The 20,498-nt window shown below is 51.6% G+C and overlaps 2 protein-coding genes across 2 annotated transcripts in view; both read right to left on the bottom strand.

Annotated features, from left to right (window-relative positions):
• The window catches only part of cnot4b (CCR4-NOT transcription complex, subunit 4b), a 68,925-nt gene extending 67,278 nt beyond the window's left edge, over positions 1-1,647 (bottom strand). The window contains 1 exon segment of the mRNA XM_065021230.1: positions 1,461-1,647. The gene's annotated coding sequence lies outside the window, so the exon portion shown is untranslated.
• rergla (RERG/RAS-like a) overlaps positions 1-20,498 on the bottom strand; it is a 342,144-nt gene that overhangs the window by 91,009 nt on the left and 230,637 nt on the right. The window lies entirely within an intron of this gene.

The raw sequence follows: 20,498 nt of genomic DNA, 5'->3' as shown, positions 1-20,498 counted from the left end.
GATTCATGTTTCCTGCAACTTTCTGAACAGGCAACGAGATCCCCTGTGTGTATGTGCCGGTCTACCACTTTGTGTAGACGTTAGCAAAGATGCTAATAGAAACAGTCTTCTGGTAGATGGCAAGGCTGTATGTGCCGGTCTACCACTTTGTGTAGACGTTAGCAAAGATGCTAATAGAAACAGTCTTCTGGTAGATGGCAAGGCTGTATGTGCCGGTCTACCACTTTGTGTAGACGTTAGCAAAAATGCTAATAGAAACAGTCTTCTGGTAGATGTAAAGGCTTTCCCAAAAACTTTCTCAATTAAATGTTAACTACAAAGTAGCCATTTGCCTACCTGGCAGAATGATATCTTGATTATTTACAAACTATCATCATGTGCGCTACAAAAACACTGCTAAACAACAGCCTCTGTAACTGTTTTAAAGTCACCATTGGCCTCATGGTGAATCTCTGAGCGGTTTCCTTCCTCTCCGGCAACTTAGTTAGAAAGGACGTCTGTGTCTTTGTAGTGACTGGGTGTATTGATACACCATCCAGAGTGTAATTAATAAATTCACTATGCTCAAAGGGATCTTCAATGTATTTTTCTTCCACATCTAACAAGCTCCCTGGTCTTTGTGGTTGAATCTGTGTTTGAAAAACACTGCGGAACCTTAAAGATAATTGTATGTGTGGGGTACAGAGATGAGGTAGTCATTCAGAAATCATGTTAAACACTATTGTACACAGTGAGTCCATGCAACTTGTGACTCAACTCAATACCATTCTAATACATCTGTAAAGGCATTACTTTACGGGGTATTGTGTGTAGGCCAGTAACAAACTAGTCTAAATGTTATGAATTTTTAATTCTGGGTGTAACAACAAAATGTGATAAAACTGAAGTGGTGTGAAAACTTTTAGAGGACTGACTGTATTTGACAGATGCTTTACACTTTTAAATAAGCCGGTCAAGTGACGCGAATGTAGCTAGCTAGCGCTAGCGGATGAAGCTAGGAACTCCCTGTAGGCTAGCTAGCTAACCAGACAACACAACAATAATAAACAAAACTGAACACTAATGACATTCTAAAATACTATTTTCATATTATAAACAAAAACACTACACTACTTTTAGACGTATAAAACAGGTTTTCAAACGAGAAAGAAGTGTCAGGTTTGCTATCTGTTAGCTAGCTAGATTTAGCATTAGCAAAGAAAAGGGAAACCGTTCAAAACTGACAGTGCGGCCTACCTCTTCCCGGCAAAGCCTGGGACTTTCCTACTCAGATTGGCCCCCAAGACCTGCAAGGATTTTGGGCGAACATTTTGACTTTTCCCACTGCCCTTGTAACATTAACTTCGAAGACAGGGGTAGGATATTTGTGAATGATGGGTTTGTACTCCATCCCGGTTTACTTTTGTAATCATTGCAAGCTATCTGGCGCTAGTTTTCAGGCGAGAGTTTGAGTTACTCACCCTGTCTATTTTTGCTGGGATTTCTCTCCAGGGGATATCCAGACCAAACTAGGGCAGGGATTGATAATATTTCTGAGCTTGCAACTGTATTTCAGTCAGCGTTAATATTCAATTCTAGTTGTCCCTCTTGAGAAAACGCCTTGCTTTTTCTCTTTCAGCCTCTGTGTAATGATAGCGGTACCTTCTCTTCTTCTTCGTTTTGGTCTGACAGACTAGAGGCTTTGTTAAGTATTACTGCCATTCACAGGTCGGAGTGTGAATTGCACATTTTGTTCAAATCAAATCAAATTGTATCGGTCACATACACATATTTAGCAGATGTTATTGCAGGTGTAGCGAAATGATTGTGTTCCTAGCTCCAGCAGTGCAGTAGTATCCCCTTCACAAAAAAACGATAAAGGGGAATGGGATTTTATTTTTTATTGCACCACAATCTAACCCTACCACATGAGGCTGCTGAGGGGAGGATGGCTACTTCGGCTACTAGTAGATCCTACAAAAGGATTACGGCCTGGGGGGCTGGATCCCCTTCTCTCATAACCCCATGTAGTTCTTCTGCACTAAAAGCTCTGACGCCCAATAACTTATCTGCTGCTGATACCAGATCAACCTTCTGCGATTTCCATTCCATCTGTGTGGTACAATTAATGACCATAGAAATAAAAACTCAAGAAATCATACCTTACTAAAACTCATTCTCTCTGTCTCTCTCTCTCTCTCTGTCTCTCTCTCTCTCTCTCTCTCTCTCTCTCTCTCTCTCTCTCTTCAGGCCTACTCACTGACGGGCTCCCAGGGGAATCACTCACCCTTGGGCTATCCTCTAGTCTCTTCACTGCCTCAGCATAGGAAACTTTCTTCCCCACTCGAAACTGGCAATCTCAACCTGTCTGTGTCTCACAGGGCACTTCGCATCCCCAGCTGCAATCAACACACAGTGCTTTTTTTCTATACCAACTCTATCCCAACTTTACACTCCCTCTGACCATGCCCTCCTGCACATCTCCCTTTTACACAATGCTGCAACATGTCTGAATCCTTGGCACCTAAAGCACCGTAGCGGGTTCGTAACATGGGCCCTCACAGAATAAACAAATATAACCTAACCTGACCTTATCAGGTGGAAACTCTGTGTCAAAGCTAACCAAACAGACAGGGAATTGCCACCGGGGCTACATCTCATCAAACGGCGGGCGTCACAAATACCAGCAATATTATTTTTGTTCCATTTGATCCACCCCACTGATCACTCCTTTGAGCCGCTCCCTATTCCGGATTGCAAAGCACGACACAGGTTGAGCCCTGAGACGCGTGACGGAGAGCGCCTGCTGCCTCTGGGCAAAGGATGCAGAAAAACAATAAACACAATTACACTTCTCAAAACTTTGACAGATTTAACCGCTGCCAGTTTGTTTTTCAACCAGCTTGACACGACATACACCACACGACCAAAAGTATGTGGACACCTGCTCGTACATCTCATTCAAAATCATGGGGCATTAATATGAAGTTGGTCCCCCCTTTACTACTATAACAGCCTCCACTCTTCTGGGAAGGCTTTCCACTAGATGTTGGAACATTGCTGCTATACCAGCCTCCACTCTTCTGGGAAGGCTTTCCACTAGATGTTGGAACATTGCTGCTATACCAGCCTCCACTCTTCTGGGAAGGCTTTCCACTAGGTGTTGGAACATTGCTGTGGGGGGACTTGCTTCCATTCAGCCACAAGAGCATTAGTGAGGTTGGGCACTGATGTTGGGCGATTAGGCCTGGCTCGCAGTCGGCGTTCTAATTGATCACAAAGGTGTTCGATTTGGTTGAGGTCAGGGCTCTGTGCAGGTCAGTCAAGTTCTTCCACACTGATCTTGACGAACCATTTCTGTATGGACCTCACTTTGTGCACGGGGGCCTTGTCATCGTGAAACAGGAAATGGCTTTCCCCATACTGTTGCCACAAAGTTGGAAGCACAGAATCGTCTAGAATGCTGTAGCGTTAAGATTTCCCTTCACTGGAACTAAGGAAAAACAGCCCCAGACCATTTTTCCTGATCCACCAAAATTTACAGTTGACCTTGGGGCAGGTAGCGTTCCAAAGCCAGATTCATCCGTCAGACTGCCAGATAGTGAAACGTGATCCATCACTCCAGAGAACACGTTTCCACTGCTCCAGAGTCCAATGGCAACGATCTTTACAACACTCCAGTCAATGCTTGGCATTGCGCATGGTGATCTTAGGCTTGTGTGCGGCTGCTCGGCCACGGAAACCACTTTTCATAAAGCAATGAATAGTTATTAACTTACGTTGCTTCCAGAGGCAGTTTGGAACTCGGTAGTGAGTGTTGCAACCAAGGACAGATGATTTTTACGTGCTACGCGGTTCAGCACTCGGCGGTCCCGTTCTGTGCGTTTGTGTGGCCTACCACTTCGTGGCTGAGCCGTTGTTGCTCCTAGACATTTCCATTTCGCAAATACAGCACTTAGAGTTGACCGGGGCAGCTCTAGCAGGGCATATTTTTGAAAAACAAACTTGTTGGAAAGATGGCATCCTTTATTAAACGGTGCCAAGTTGAAAGGCTTGGATGTCTCCGCCACACCTGTCTCTACAGGTAGGCATACGTCATGCTGGGCAGGATTAACTTCAGAGCAAACCACTAGTGCCATTTAGACATTCTCAAGATTCTCATATACATCTAAAAGGATGTTTACTTGGATTGTACTCAGGAGAAGTTTCTTTGTACTCAGGAGAAGTATCTTTGTACTCAGGAGAAGTTTCTTTGTACTCAGGAGAAGTTTCTTTGTACTCAGGAGAAGTTTCTTTGTACTCAGGAGAAGTTTCTTTGTACTCAGGAGAAGTTTCTTTGTACTCAGGAGATGTTTCTCTGTACTCAGGAGCAGTTTCTCTGTACTCAGGAGCAGTTTCTCTGTACTCAGGAGCAGTTTCTCTGTACTCAGGAGATGTTTCTCTGTACTCAGGAGCAGTTTCTTTGTACTCAGGAGACAAAGGTTTGTTGTTAGCGCTATTGTTTCGCCTTTGTCGCGTCGTCTCACTTTCTCTACCGACTTCTCTCCTCTGCATTACCTTCTCACCACCATCTTAAATTGGGATGGAGAGGAGGGAAAATGGGCGACCATTAACAACTCGCTGCTCCCCTCTCCTGCTGCTGCTCCTGCTGCTGCTCCTGCTGCTGCTGCTCCTGCTGCTCCCCTCTCCTGCTGCTGCTCCTGCTGCTGCTCCTGCTGCTCCCTCTCTCCTGCTGCTGCTCTCCTCTCCTGCTGCTGCTCCTGCTGCTCCTGCTGCTCCCCTCTCCTGCTGCTGCTGCTCCTGCTGCTCCCCTCTCCTGCTGCTGCTCCTGCTGCTGCTGCTCCTGCTGCTCCTGCTGCTCCCCTCTCCTGCTGCTGCTCCTGCTGCTGCTCTCCTCTCCTGCTGCTGCTCCCCTCTCCTGCTGCTGCTCCCCTCTCCTGCTGCTGCTCCCCTCTCCTGCTGCTGCTGCTCCCCTCTCCTGCTGCTGCTCCCCTCTCCTGCTGCTGCTCCCCTCTCCTCCTGCTGCTGCTCCTGCTGCTCCTGCTGCTCCCCTCTCTTGCTGCTGCTGCTCCTGCTGCTCCCCTCTCCTGCTGCTGCTCCTGCTTCTGCTGCTCCTGCTGCTCCTGCTGCTCCCCTCTCCTGCTGATGCTCCTGCTGCTGCTCTCCTCTCCTGCTGCTGCTCCCCTCTCCTGCTGCTCCCCTCTCCTCCTGCTGCTGCTCTCCTCTCCTGCTGCTGCTCCCCTCTCCTCTCCTGCTGCTGCTCTCCTCTCCTCCTGCTGCTGCTCCCCTCTCCTGCTGCTGCTCCCCTCTCCTCTCCTGCTGCTGCTCTCCTCTCCTCCTGCTGCTGCTCCCCTCTCCTGCTGCTGCTCCCCTCTCCTCCTCCTGCTGCTCCCCTCTCCTCCTGCTGCTGCTCCCCTCTCCTGCTGCTGCTCTCCTCTCCTCCTGCTGCTGCTCTCCTCTCCTCCTGCTGCTGCTCCCCTCTCCTGCTGCTGCTCTCCTCTCCTGCTGCTCCCCTCTCCTGCTGCTGCTCCCCTCTCCCGATGCTCCTGCTGCTGCTGCTCCCCTCTCCTGCTGCTCCTGCTGTTGCTGCTCCCCTCTCCTGCTGCTCCCCTCTCCTGCTGCTCCCCTCTCCTGCTGCTGCTCCCCTCTCCTGCTGCTGCTCCCCTCTCCTGCTGCTCCCCTCTCCTGCTGCTCCCCTCTAGTCCTGCTGCTCCCCTCTCCTCCTGCTGCTCCCCTCTCCTGCTGCTCCTGCTGCTCCCCTCTCCTGATGCTCCTGCTGCTCCCCTCTCCTGCTGCTGCTCCCCTCTCCTGCTGCTCCTGCTGCTCCTGCTGCTGCTGTTCCCCTCTCCTGCTGCTCCTGCTGCTCCTGCTGCTGCTGCTCCCCTCTCCTGCTGCTGCTCCCCTCTCCTGCTGCTCCTGCTGCTGCTGTTCCCCTCTCCTGCTGCTCCTGCTGCTGCTGCTCCTGCTGCTCCCCTCTCCTGCTGCTGCTCCTGCTGCTGCTCCTGCTGCTCCCTCTCTCCTGCTGCTGCTCTCCTCTCCTGCTGCTGCTCCTGCTGCTCCTGCTGCTCCCCTCTCCTGCTGCTGCTGCTCCTGCTGCTCCCCTCTCCTGCTGCTGCTCCTGCTGCTGCTGCTCCTGCTGCTCCTGCTGCTCCCCTCTCCTGCTGCTGCTCCTGCTGCTGCTCTCCTCTCCTGCTGCTGCTCCCCTCTCCTGCTGCTGCTGCTGCTCCCCTCTCCTGCTGCTGCTCCCCTCTCCTGCTGCTGCTCCCCTCTCCTGCTGCTCCTGCTGCTCCCCTCTCCTGCTGCTCCCCTCTCCTGCTGCTCCCCTCTAGTCCTGCTGCTCCCCTCTCCTCCTGCTGCTCCCCTCTCCTGCTGCTCCTGCTGCTCCCCTCTCCTGATGCTCCTGCTGCTCCCCTCTCCTGCTGCTGCTCCCCTCTCCTGCTGCTCCTGCTGCTCCTGCTGCTGCTGTTCCCCTCTCCTGCTGCTCCTGCTGCTCCTGCTGCTGCTGCTCCCCTCTCCTGCTGCTGCTCCCCTCTCCTGCTGCTCCTGCTGCTGCTGTTCCCCTCTCCTGCTGCTCCTGCTGCTGCTGCTCCCCTCTCCTGCTGCTCCTGATGCTGCTGTTCCCCTCTCCTGCTGCTCCTGCTGCTGCTGCTCCCCTCTGCTGCTGCTCCTGCTGCTGCTGTTCCCCTCTCCTGCTGCTCCTGCTGTTGCTGCTCCTGCTGCTGCTGCTGCTGCTCCCCTCTCCCGCTGCTCCCCTCTCCTGCTGCTCCTGCTGCTGCTGCTCCCCTCTCCTGCTGCTCCCCTCTCCTGCTGCTCTCCTCTCCTGCTGCTCCCCTCTCCTGCTGCTCCTGCTGCTCCTGCTGCTGCTCCCCTCTCCCGCTGCTCCCCTCTCCTGCTGCTCCTGCTGCTGCTGCTCCCCTCTCCTGCTGCTCCCCTCTCCTGCTGCTCTCCTCTCCTGCTGCTCCCCTCTCCTGCTGCTCCTGCTGCTCCTGCTCCTGCTGCTCCCCTCTCCTGCTGCTCCCCTCTCCTGCTGCTCCTGCTGCTCCTGCTCCTGCTGCTCCTGCTCCTGCTGCTCCTGCTCCTGCTGCTCCCCTCTCCTGCTGCTCCTGCTGCTCCTGCTCCTGCTGCTCCCCTCTCCTGCTCCTGCTGCTCCCCTCTCCTGCTGCTCCCCTCTCCTGCTGCTCCCCTCTCCTGCTGCTCCTGCTGCTCCTGCTCCTGCTGCTCCTGCTCCTGCTGCTCCTGCTCCTGCTGCTCCCCTCTCCTGCTGCTCCTGCTCCTGCTGCTCCCCTCTCCTGCTGCTCCCCTCTCCTGCTGCTCCTGCTGCTCCCCTCTCCTGCTGCTCCTGCTGCTTCTTCTGTGGTTTTTATATGGCGGTTGGCAACCAACTTTAAGGTGCATTACTACCACCAACTGGAGTGGAGTGCAGACCAGAGACAGAGAAGGTCTGAATCCTTCCCATTGTTCTCATCTCCTTAAGGCAACGATATAAATCATTAAATATGACTATCTCCTGAAGATTTCCCCAGCAGTTCACTTAAAGCCATTACTCCTTAAAATATAATAACTATCTCTCCCCTTTTCCCCCCTCCCATATTGCTGGCACTAAAATAGAATGTGTTCCTTTGTCTCCATCTCCTCTGGTTAGCGATGACACCTCCCAGTCGGATGCTTTCCCACCAATCAACTGTTAAGCCTGGTGTGTCCAACCCTTTGTTTCCTCCGTTCCCTCTCCACCTGAGAATGTTCCTGTCGTCACCTTTTCCTGGAAGACAGGTGTCATTCCATTGGTTTCTCCCTGTTCCACAACTCTTTCTATTGGTTCATCCCCGTTCCACCACTCTTTCTCCCTGTTCCACAACTCTTTCTATTGGTTTCTCCCTGTTCCACCACTCTTTCCATTGGTTTCTCCCTGTTCCACAACTCTTTCTCCCTGTTCCACAACTCTTTCTATTGGTTTCTCCCTGTTCCACCACTCTTTCTATTGGTTTCTCCCTGTTCCACAACTCTTTCTATTGGTTTCTCCCTGTTCCACCACTCTTTCCATTGGTTTCTCCCTGTTCCGCAACTCTTTCTATTGGTTTCTCCCTGTTCCACAACTCTTTCTATTGGTTTCTCCCTGTTCCACAACTCTTTCCATTGGTTTCTCCCTGTTCCACAACTCTTTCTATTAGTTTCTCCCTGTTCCACAACTCTTTCCATTGGTTTCTCCCTGTTCCACAACTCTTTCTATTGGTTTCTCCCTGTTCCACAACTCTTTCTATTGGTTTCTCCCTGTTCCACAACTCTTCCCATTGGTTTCTCCCTGTTCCACAACTCTTTCTATTAGTTTCTCCCTGTTCCACAACTCTTTCTATTAGTTTCTCCCTGTTCCACAACTCTTTCCATTAGTTTCTCCCTGTTCCACAACTCTTTCCATTAGTTTCTCCCTGTTCCACAACTCTTTCTCCCTGTTCCACAACTCTTTCCATTAGTTTCTCCCTGTTCCACAACTCTTTCTCCCTGTTCCACAACTCTTTCTCCCTGTTCCACAACTCTTTCCATTAGTTTCTCCCTGTTCCACAACTCTTTCTCCCTGTTCCACAACTCTTTCTCCCTGTTCCACAACTCTTCCCATTTGTTTTTTTGAACAATGTAATACATAAAACCCCTTGGCTTCTGCTTCACTGATGGACATTTCCATATGAATATTAGGATGTTGGAGAGCCTGCTTGGCAAGAACATCCACTTCCTCATTCCCCTGTACTCCAACATGAGCTGGTACCTAGAAGGAACCCCACAAATACCCTCTGGCTGCAGAAATAGTTATTATTATAATGGGCTTATGGGTATTGTAGTCACCAACATTGCTTTCTCCAAACGTTCTATTCAATAATATTGAAGGCAGAAGAGAGCACAAAATATGTTGTTGTTGTGGTTAAACATCACGCATTAAAATACACTGAAATACTAGACACACACAACTGATGGACATCATTACATTTCCTGATAAGTAATGCATTTAGGCATCATGTTTGGGCATTTAGGCATCATGTTTGGGCATTTAGGCATCATGTTTGGGCATTTAGGCATCATGTTTGGGCATTTAGGCATAACGTTTGGGCATCATGTTTGGGCATTTAGTCAAAACGTTTAGGCATCATGTTTGGGCATTTAGGCATCATGTTTGGGCATTTAGGCATAACGTTTAGGCATCATGTTTGGGCATTTAGGCATAACGTTTAGGCATCATGTTTGGGCATTTAGGCGTAACATTTAGGCATCATGTTTGGGCATTTAGGCATCATGTTTGGGCATTTAGGCATCATGTTTGGGCATTTAGGCATCATGTTTGGGCATTTAGGCATAACGTTTAGGTATCATGAGAAACATTTGATAAAAAATAACAAATAGGCCTTAGAATTATTTAAAAACATTTTATAAAAATGTTGTCACATTGTTATGGAAACACTGACACACACACATTGTATTTACAATGACATATTCTATGATATCCTCCAGGAGAAAAAGGTGCCATGCTCAGCCCTGGTCTGTCATCAGAGATAATGTATCAGCTACATCTGCAGCTAGGACCTTTAGCACCATGCTCAGCCCTGGTCTGTCATCAGAGGTAATGTATCAGCTACATCTGCAGCTAGGACCTTTAGCACCATGCTCAGCCCTGGTCTGTCATCAGAGATAATGTATCAGCTACATCTGCAGCTAGGACCTTTAGCACCATGCTCAGCCCTGGTCTGTCATCAGAGATAATGTATCAGCTACATCTGCAGCTAGGACCTTTAGCACCATGCTCAGCCCTGGTCTGCCATCAGAGATAATGTATCAGCTACATCTGCAGCTAGGACCTTTAGCACCATGCTCAGCCCTGGTCTGTCATCAGAGATAATGTATCAGCTACATCTGCAGCTAGGACCTTTAGCACCATGCTCAGCCCTGGTCTGCCATCATAGATAATGTATCAGCTACATCTGCAGCTAGGACCTTTAGCACCATGCTCAGCCCTGGTCTGTCATCAGAGATAATGTATCAGCTACATCTGCAGCTAGGACCTTTAGCACCATGCTCAGCCCTGGTCTGTCATCAGAGATAATGTATCCGCTACATCTGCAGCTAGGACCTTTAGCACCATGCTCAGCCCTGGTCTGTCATCAGAGATAATGTATCAGCTACATCTGCAGCTAGGACCTTTAGCACCATGCTCAGCCCTGGTCTGTCATCGGAGGTAATGTATCAGCTACATCTGCAGCTAGGACCTTTAGCACCATGCTCGGCCCTGGTCTGTCATCAGAGATAATGTATCAGCTACATCTGCAGCTAGGACCTTTAGCACCATGCTCAGCCCTGGTCTGTCATCAGAGATAATGTATCAGCTATATCTGCAGCTAGGTCCTTTAGCACCATGCTCAGCCCTGGTCTGTCATCAGAGATAATGTATCAGCTATATCTGCAGCTAGGACCTTTAGCACCATGCTCTTGTCTTCTGTCCTCAGCATAGCTTTCAGACGGCTCCAAAAAGCCTGTCTCTTCCTCTCCAGACCAGCCCCGGGCCACTCCAGGTAGCTCTGCTGCCTCCGTATTGTCCGCAGGTTCGGGAACTTCCTAGGCAGAGAGTCTGGAGGGATGGACTCCGAGAGGAGGAAGACCAGGGAGTCCTGTTGTACACTGATTAGAGAGAGAAAGAGAGAAAGAGACAAATACTTTATTAATCACGAGGGGAACATTTAGTTGGAGAGAAAACTCACTCACTTCCTGTCACCCGAACCAAGGTGTTTTAAAGATATAGGTTTCACAACGGGTCAAAGTCAATGTTGTTCACTGGAATAAGCAGTTGCTCTCCCAAGCAGAAGGAATTCAAGATGGTTTAGGTTTTCAAAGGTACTTGGCAGTCGATAGATGTCTTGATACGGTCCAGGATCGGGAGTTGAGGCAACAGCAGTTGCTCTCCCAAGCAGAAGGAATTCAAGATGGCTTAGGTTTTCAAAGGTACTTGGCAGTCGATAGATGTCTTGATACGGTCCAGGATCGGGAGTTGAGGCAACAGCAGTTGCTCTCCCAAGCAGAAGGAATTCAAGATGGCTTAGGTTTTCAAAGGTACTTGGCAGTCGATAGATGTCTTGATAAGGTCCAGGATCGGGAGTTGAGGCAACAGCAGTTGCTCTCCCAAGCACAAAGAATTCAAGATGGGTTAAGTTTTCAAAGGTACTTGGCAGTCGATAGATGTCTTGATAAGGTCCAGGATCGGGAGTTGAGGCAACGAGAGATCCATGATGGTTGACAAGCAGTGAGATACATTCAGAACCTTTAGCTTCGTGGTGTGAACAAATGCATCAGGAGATACGAACCTCAGACCACGTTGAGTTGCCTTCAGGAGATATGAACCTCAGACCACGATGAGTTGTCTTCAGGAGATATGAATCTCAGACCACGATGAGTTGCCTTCAGGAGATATGAACCTCAGACCACGATGAGTTGCCTTCAGGAGATATGAACCTCAGACCCACAGTGAGTTGCCTTCAGGAGATATGAATCTCAGACCCACAGTGAGTTGCCTTCAGGAGATATGAACCTCAGACCCACAGTGAGTTGCCTTCAGGAGATATGAACCTCAGACCCACAGTGAGTTGCCTTCAGGAGATATGAACCTCAGACCCACAGTGAGTTGCCTTCAGGAGATATGAACCTCAGACCACGATGAGTTGCCTTCAGGAGATATGAATCTCAGACCACGATGAGTTGCCTTCAGGAGATATGAATCTCAGACCACGATGAGTTGCCTTCAGGAGATATGAAACTCAGACCCACAGTGAGTTGCCTTCAGGAGATATGAATCTCAGACCACGATGAGTTGCCTTCAGGAGATATGAAACTCAGACCCACAGTGAGTTGCCTTCAGGAGATATGAGCCTCAGACCCACAGTGAGTTGCCTTCAGGAGATATGAGCCTCAGACCACGATGAGTTGCCTTCAGGAGATATGAGCCTCAGACCCACAGTGAGTTGCCTTCAGGAGATATGAGCCTCAGACCCACAGTGAGTTGCCTTCAGGAGATATGAGCCTCAGACCCACAGTGAGATGCCTTCAGGAGATATGAACCTCAGACCCACAGTGAGTTGCCTTCAGGAGATATGAACCTCAGACCCACAGTGAGTTGCCTTCAGGAGATATGAACCTCAGACCCACAGTGAGTTGCCTTCAGGAGATATGAATCTCAGACCCACAGTCTGTTGCCTTCAGGAGACAAAGGTGGTTTTAATCCAGTGAGGTCCTCATCATCTAGTCTATCGATGGTGTTGTCGGAAAATGTCTAAATATTGGGGTGTCGTCGGGCAGATTTGGTGGCACGCTGTTGAGATTTCTTATAGGATACATTCTTTATTCTCTTGTCTCGAAGTGACACACACAGGCCCAATCCTGTGTGTGGAAGCACGCAGTGGGACTGTCAGGAGGGATGGGATGGCAACGGGACAAAAGAGTAAAGACATACTGGAAAGAAAGGCCGCTGTGGAGAGGATCTGTGTCTGCACCACGTAGTCTCACTGACCTGGTGATGTGGAGAGGATGTCTGCACCACGTAGTCTCACCGACCTGGTGATGTGGAGAGGATGTCTGCACCACGTAGTCTCACTGACCTGGTGATGTGGAGAGGATGTCTGCACCACGTAGTCTCACCGACCTGGTGATGTGGAGAGGATGTGTGTCTGCACCACGTAGTCTCACTGACCTGGTGATGTGGAGAGGATGTCTGCACCACGTAGTCTCACTGACCTGGTGATGTGGAGACGATCTGTGTCTGCACCACGTAGTCTCACTGACCTGGTGATGTGGAGAGGAGTTGTGTCTGCACCACGTAGTCTCACTGACCTGGTGATGTGGAGAGGATGTCTGCACCACGTAGTCTCACTGACCTGGTGATGTGGAGAGGATGTGTGTCTGCACCACGTAGTCTCACTGACCTGGTGATGTGGAGAGGATGTCTGCACCACGTAGTCTCACTGACCTGGTGATGTGGAGAGGATGTCTGCACCACGTAGTCTCACTGACCTGGTGATGTGGAGAGGATCTGTGTCTGCACCACGTAGTCTCACTGACCTGGTGATGTGGAGAGGATGTCTGCACCACGTAGTCTCACTGACCTGGTGATGTGGAGAGGATGTCTGCACCACGTAGTCTCACTGACCTGGTGATGTGGAGAGGATGTCTGCACCACGTAGTCTCACTGACCTGGTGATGTGGAGAGGATGTCTGCACCACGTAGTCTCACCGACCTGGTGATGTGGAGAGGATGTGTGTCTGCACCACGTAGTCTCACTGACCTGGTGATGTGGAGAGGATGTCTGCACCACGTAGTCTCACTGACCTGGTGATGTGGAGACGATCTGTGTCTGCACCACGTAGTCTCACTGACCTGGTGATGTGGAGAGGAGTTGTGTCTGCACCACGTAGTCTCACTGACCTGGTGATGTGGAGAGGATGTCTGCACCACGTAGTCTCACTGACCTGGTGATGTGGAGAGGATGTCTGCACCACGTAGTCTCACTGACCTGGTGATGTGGAGAGGATGTCTGCACCACGTAGTCTCACTGACCTGGTGATGTGGAGAGGATGTCTGCACCACGTAGTCTCACTGACCTGGTGATGTGGAGAGGATGTGTGTCTGCACCACGTAGTCTCACTGACCTGGTGATGTGGAGAGGATGTCTGCACCACGTAGTCTCACTGACCTGGTGATGTGGAGAGGATGTCTGCACCACGTAGTCTCACTGACCTGGTGATGTGGAGAGGATGTCTGCACCACGTAGTCTCACTGACCTGGTGATGTGGAGAGGATGTGTGTCTGCACCACGTAGTCTCACTGACCTGGTGATGTGGAGAGGATCTGTGTCCGGACCACGTAGTCTCACTGACCTGGTGATGTGGAGAGGATCTGTGTCCGGACCACGTAGTCTCATTGACCTGGTGATGTGGAGAGGATGTCTGCACCACGTAGTCTCACTGACCTGGTGATGTGGAGAGGATCTGTGTCCGGACCACGTAGTCTCACTGACCTGGTGATGTGGAGAGGATGTCTGCACCACGTAGTCTCACTGACCTGGTGATGTGGAGAGGATGTGTGTCTGCACCACGTAGTCTCACTGACCTGGTGATGTGGAGAGGATGTCTGCACCACGTAGTCTCACTGACCTGGTGATGTGGAGAGGATGTGTGTCTGCACCACGTAGTCTCACTGACCTGGTGATGTGGAGAGGATGTGTGTCTGCACCACGTAGTCTCACTGACCTGGTGATGTGGTGAGGATGTGTGTCTGCACCACGTAGTCTCACTGACCTGGTGATGTGGAGAGGATGTCTGCACCACGTAGTCTCACTGACCTGGTGATGTGGAGAGGATGTGTGTCTGCACCACGTAGTCTCACTGACCTGGTGATGTGGAGAGGATGTGTGTCTGCACCACGTAGTCTCACTGACCTGGTGATGTGGAGAGGATGTCTGCACCACGTGTCTGCACCACGTAGTCTCACTGACCTGGTGATGTGGAGAGGATGTCTGCACCACGTAGTCTCACTGACCTGGTGATGTGGAGAGGATGTCTGCACCACGTAGTCTCACTGACCTGGTGATGTGGAGAGGATGTCTGCACCACGTAGTCTCACTGACCTGGTGATGTGGAGAGGATGTCTGCACCACGTAGTCTCACTGACCTGGTGATGTGGAGAGGATGTCTGCACCACGTAGTCTCACTGACCTGGTGATGTGGAGAGGATCTGTGTCTGCACCACGTAGTCTCACTGACCTGGTGATGTGGAGAGGATGTCTGCACCACGTAGTCTCACTGACCTGGTGATGTGGAGAGGATGTCTGCACCACGTAGTCTCACTGACCTGGTGATGTGGAGAGGATGTCTGCACCACGTAGTCTCACTGACCTGGTGATGTGGAGAGGATGTGTGTCTGCACCACGTAGTCTCACTGACCTGGTGATGTGGAGAGGATCTCTGCACCACGTAGTCTCACTGACCTGGTGATGTGGAGAGGATGTCTGCACCACGTAGTCTCACTGACCTGGTGATGTGGAGAGGATGTGTGTCTGCACCACGTAGTCTCACTGACCTGGTGATGTGGAGAGGATCTGTGTCTGCACCACGTAGTCTCACTGACCTGGTGATGTGGAGAGGATGTCTGCACCACGTAGACTCACTGACCTGGTGATGTGGAGAGGATGTCTGCACCACGTAGTCTCAGTGACCTGGTGATGTGGAGAGGATGTCTGCACCACGTAGTCTCACTGACCTGGTGATGTGGAGAGGATCTGTGTCTGCACCACGTAGTCTCACTGACCTGGTGATGTGGAGAGGATGTCTGCACCACGTAGACTCACTGACCTGGTGATGTGGAGAGGATGTCTGCACCACGTAGTCTCAGTGACCTGGTGATGTGGAGAGGATGTCTGCACCACGTAGTCTCACTGACCTGGTGATGTGGAGAGGATGTGTGTCTGCACCACGTAGTCTCACTGACCTGGTGATGTGGAGAGGATGTCTGCACCAGTCTCACTGACCTGGTGATGTGGAGAGGATGTCTGCACCACGTAGTCTCACTGACCTGGTGATGTGGAGAGGATGTGTGTCTGCACCACGTAGTCTCACTGACCTGGTGATGTGGAGAGGATCTGTGTCTGCACCACGTAGTCTCACTGACCTGGTGATGTGGAGAGGATGTCTGCACCACGTAGTCTCACTGACCTGGTGATGTGGAGAGGATGTCTGCACCACGTAGTCTCACTGACCTGGTGATGTGGAGAGGATGTGTGTCTGCACCACGTAGTCTCACTGACCTGGTGATGTGGAGAGGATGTGTGTCTGCACCACGTAGTCTCACTGACCTGGTGATGTGGAGAGGATCTGTGTCTGCACCACGTAGTCTCACTGACCTGGTGATGTGGAGAGGATGTCTGCACCACGTAGTCTCACTGACCTGGTGATGTGGAGAGGATGTCTGCACCACGTAGTCTCACTGACCTGGTGATGTGGAGAGGATGTCTGCACCACGTAGTCTCACTGACCTGGTGATGTGGAGAGGATGTCTGCACCACGTAGTCTCACTGACCTGGTGATGTGGAGAGGATGTCTGCACCACGTAGTCTCACTGACCTGGTGATGTGGAGAGGATGTCTGCACCACGTAGTCTCACTGACCTGGTGATGTGGAGAGGATCTGTGTCTGCACCACGTAGTCTCACTGACCTGGTGATGTGGAGAGGATGTCTGCACCACGTAGACTCACTGACCTGGTGATGTGGAGAGGATGTCTGCACCACGTAGTCTCAGTGACCTGGTGATGTGGAGAGGATGTCTGCACCACGTAGTCTCACTGACCTGGTGATGTGGAGAGGATGTGTGTCTGCACCACGTAGTCTCACTGACCTGGTGATGTGGAGAGGATGTCTGCACCACGTAGTCTCACTGACCTGGTGATGTGGAGAGGATGTCTGCACCACGTAGTCTCACTGACCTGGTGATGTGGAGAGGATGTGTGTCTGCACCACGTAGTCTCACTGACCTGGTGATGTGGAGAGGATCTGTGTCTGCACCACGTAGTCTCACTGACCTGGTGATGTGGAGAGGATGTCTGCACCACGTAGACTCACTGACCTGGTGATGTGGAGAGGATGTCTGCACCACGTAGTCTCAGTGACCTGGTGATGTGGAGAGGATGTCTGCACCACGTAGTCTCACTGACCTGGTGATGTGGAGAGGATCTGTGTCTGCACCACGTAGTCTCACTGACCTGGTGATGTGGAGAGGATGTCTGCACCACGTAGTCTCACCGACCTGGTGATGTGGAGAGGATGTGTGTCTGCACCACGTAGTCTCACTGACCTGGTGATGTGGAGAGGATGTCTGCACCACGTAGTCTCACTGACCTGGTGATGTGGAGAGGATCTGTGTCTGCACCACGTAGTCTCACTGACCTGGTGATGTGGAGAGGAGTTGTGTCTGCACCACGTAGTCTCACTGACCTGGTGATGTGGAGAGGATGTCTGCACCACGTAGTCTCACTGACCTGGTGATGTGGAGAGGATGTCTGCACCACGTAGTCTCACTGACCTGGTGATGTGGAGAGGATGTCTGCACCACGTAGTCTCACTGACCTGGTGATGTGGAGAGGATGTCTGCACCACGTAGTCTCACTGACCTGGTGATGTGGAGAGGATGTGTGTCTGCACCACGTAGTCTCACTGACCTGGTGATGTGGAGAGGATGTCTGCACCACGTAGTCTCACTGACCTGGTGATGTGGAGAGGATGTCTGCACCACGTAGTCTCACTGACCTGGTGATGTGGAGAGGATGTCTGCACCACGTAGTCTCACTGACCTGGTGATGTGGAGAGGATGTGTGTCTGCACCACGTAGTCTCACTGACCTGGTGATGTGGAGAGGATCTGTGTCCGGACCACGTAGTCTCACTGACCTGGTGATGTGGAGAGGATCTGTGTCCGGACCACGTAGTCTCACTGACCTGGTGATGTGGAGAGGATGTCTGCACCACGTAGTCTCACTGACCTGGTGATGTGGAGAGGATGTGTGTCGGACCACGTAGTCTCACTGACCTGGTGATGTGGAGAGGATGTCTGCACCACGTAGTCTCACTGACCTGGTGATGTGGAGAGGATGTGTGTCTGCACCACGTAGTCTCACTGACCTGGTGATGTGGAGAGGATGTCTGCACCACGTAGTCTCACTGACCTGGTGATGTGGAGAGGATCTGTGTCTGCACCACGTAGTCTCACTGACCTGGTGATGTGGAGAGGATGTGTGTCTGCACCACGTAGTCTCACTGACCTGGTGATGTGGAGAGGATGTGTGTCTGCACCACGTAGTCTCACTGACCTGGTGATGTGGAGAGGATGTCTGCACCACGTAGTCTCACTGACCTGGTGATGTGGAGAGGATGTGTGTCTGCACCACGTAGTCTCACTGACCTGGTGATGTGGAGAGGATGTGTGTCTGCACCACGTAGTCTCACTGACCTGGTGATGTGGAGAGGATCTGTGTCTCACCACGTGGAGAGGAGTCTCACTGACCTGGTGATGTGGAGAGGATGTCTGCACCACGTAGTCTCACTGACCTGGTGATGTGGAGAGGATGTCTGCACCACGTAGTCTCACTGACCTGGTGATGTGGAGAGGATGTCTGCACCACGTAGTCTCACTGACCTGGTGATGTGGAGAGGATGTCTGCACCACGTAGTCTCACTGACCTGGTGATGTGGAGAGGATGTCTGCACCACGTAGTCTCACTGACCTGGTGATGTGGAGAGGATGTCTGCACCACGTAGTCTCACTGACCTGGTGATGTGGAGAGGATCTGTGTCTGCACCACGTAGTCTCACTGACCTGGTGATGTGGAGAGGATGTCTGCACCACGTAGACTCACTGACCTGGTGATGTGGAGAGGATGTCTGCACCACGTAGTCTCAGTGACCTGGTGATGTGGAGAGGATGTCTGCACCACGTAGTCTCACTGACCTGGTGATGTGGAGAGGATGTGTGTCTGCACCACGTAGTCTCACTGACCTGGTGATGTGGAGAGGATGTCTGCACCACGTAGTCTCACTGACCTGGTGATGTGGAGAGGATGTCTGCACCACGTAGTCTCACTGACCTGGTGATGTGGAGAGGATGTGTGTCTGCACCACGTAGTCTCACTGACCTGGTGATGTGGAGAGGATCTGTGTCTGCACCACGTAGTCTCACTGACCTGGTGATGTGGAGAGGATGTCTGCACCACGTAGTCTCACTGACCTGGTGATGTGGAGAGGATGTCTGCACCACGTAGTCTCACTGACCTGGTGATGTGGAGAGGATGTCTGCACCACGTAGTCTCACTGACCTGGTGATGTGGAGAGGATCTGTGTCTGCACCACGTAGTCTCACTGACCTGGTGATGTGGAGAGGATGTCTGCACCACGTAGTCTCACTGACCTGGTGATGTGGAGAGGATGTCTGCACCACGTAGTCTCACTGACCTGGTGATGTGGAGAGGATGTCTGCACCACGTAGTCTCACTGACCTGGTGATGTGGAGAGGATGTGTGTCTGCACCACGTAGTCTCACTGACCTGGTGATGTGGAGAGGATGTCTGCACCACGTAGTCTCACTGACCTGGTGATGTGGAGAGGATGTCTGCACCACGTAGTCTCACTGACCTGGTGATGTGGAGAGGATGTGTGTCTGCACCACGTAGTCTCACTGACCTGGTGATGTGGAGAGGATCTGTGTCTGCACCACGTAGTCTCACTGACCTGGTGATGTGGAGAGGATGTCTGCACCACGTAGTCTCACTGACCTGGTGATGTGGAGAGGATGTCTGCACCACGTAGTCTCACTGACCTGGTGATGTGGAGAGGATGTGTGTCTGCACCACGTAGTCTCACTGACCTGGTGATGTGGAGAGGATGTGTGTCTGCACCACGTAGTCTCACTGACCTGGTGATGTGGAGAGGATCTGTGTCTGCACCACGTAGTCTCACTGACCTGGTGATGTGGAGAGGATGTCTGCACCACGTAGTCTCACTGACCTGGTGATGTGGAGAGGATGTCTGCACCACGTAGTCTCACTGACCTGGTGATGTGGAGAGGATGTCTGCACCACGTAGTCTCACTGACCTGGTGATGTGGAGAGGATGTCTGCACCACGTAGTCTCACTGACCTGGTGATGTGGAGAGGATGTCTGCACCACGTAGTCTCACTGACCTGGTGATGTGGAGAGGATGTCTGCACCACGTAGTCTCACTGACCTGGTGATGTGGAGAGGATCTGTGTCTGCACCACGTAGTCTCACTGACCTGGTGATGTGGAGAGGATGTCTGCACCACGTAGTCTCACTGACCTGGTGATGTGGAGAGGATGTCTGCACCACGTAGTCTCACTGACCTGGTGATGTGGAGAGGATGTCTGCACCACGTAGTCTCACTGACCTGGTGATGTGGAGAGGATGTGTGTCTGCACCACGTAGTCTCACTGACCTGGTGATGTGGAGAGGATGTCTGCACCACGTAGTCTCACTGACCTGGTGATGTGGAGAGGATGTCTGCACCACGTAGTCTCACTGACCTGGTGATGTGGAGAGGATGTGTCTGCACCACGTAGTCTCACTGACCTGGTGATGTGGAGAGGATCTGTGTCTGCACCACGTAGTCTCACTGACCTGGTGATGTGGAGAGGATGTCTGCACCACGTAGACTCACTGACCTGGTGATGTGGAGAGGATGTCTGCACCACGTAGTCTCAGTGACCTGGTGATGTGGAGAGGATGTCTGCACCACGTAGTCTCACTGACCTGGTGATGTGGAGAGGATCTGTGTCTGCACCACGTAGTCTCACTGACCTGGTGATGTGGAGAGGATGTCTGCACCACGTAGTCTCACTGACCTGGTGATGTGGAGAGGATGTCTGCACCACGTAGTCTCACTGACCTGGTGATGTGGAGAGGATGTCTGCACCACGTAGTCTCACTGACCTGGTGAT

This window comes from Oncorhynchus nerka, linkage group LG8, assembly GCF_034236695.1.
Source record: "Oncorhynchus nerka isolate Pitt River linkage group LG8, Oner_Uvic_2.0, whole genome shotgun sequence".
NCBI lineage: Eukaryota > Metazoa > Chordata > Actinopteri > Salmoniformes > Salmonidae > Oncorhynchus > Oncorhynchus nerka.
This window is presented reverse-complemented; position numbering and strand designations above follow the sequence as displayed.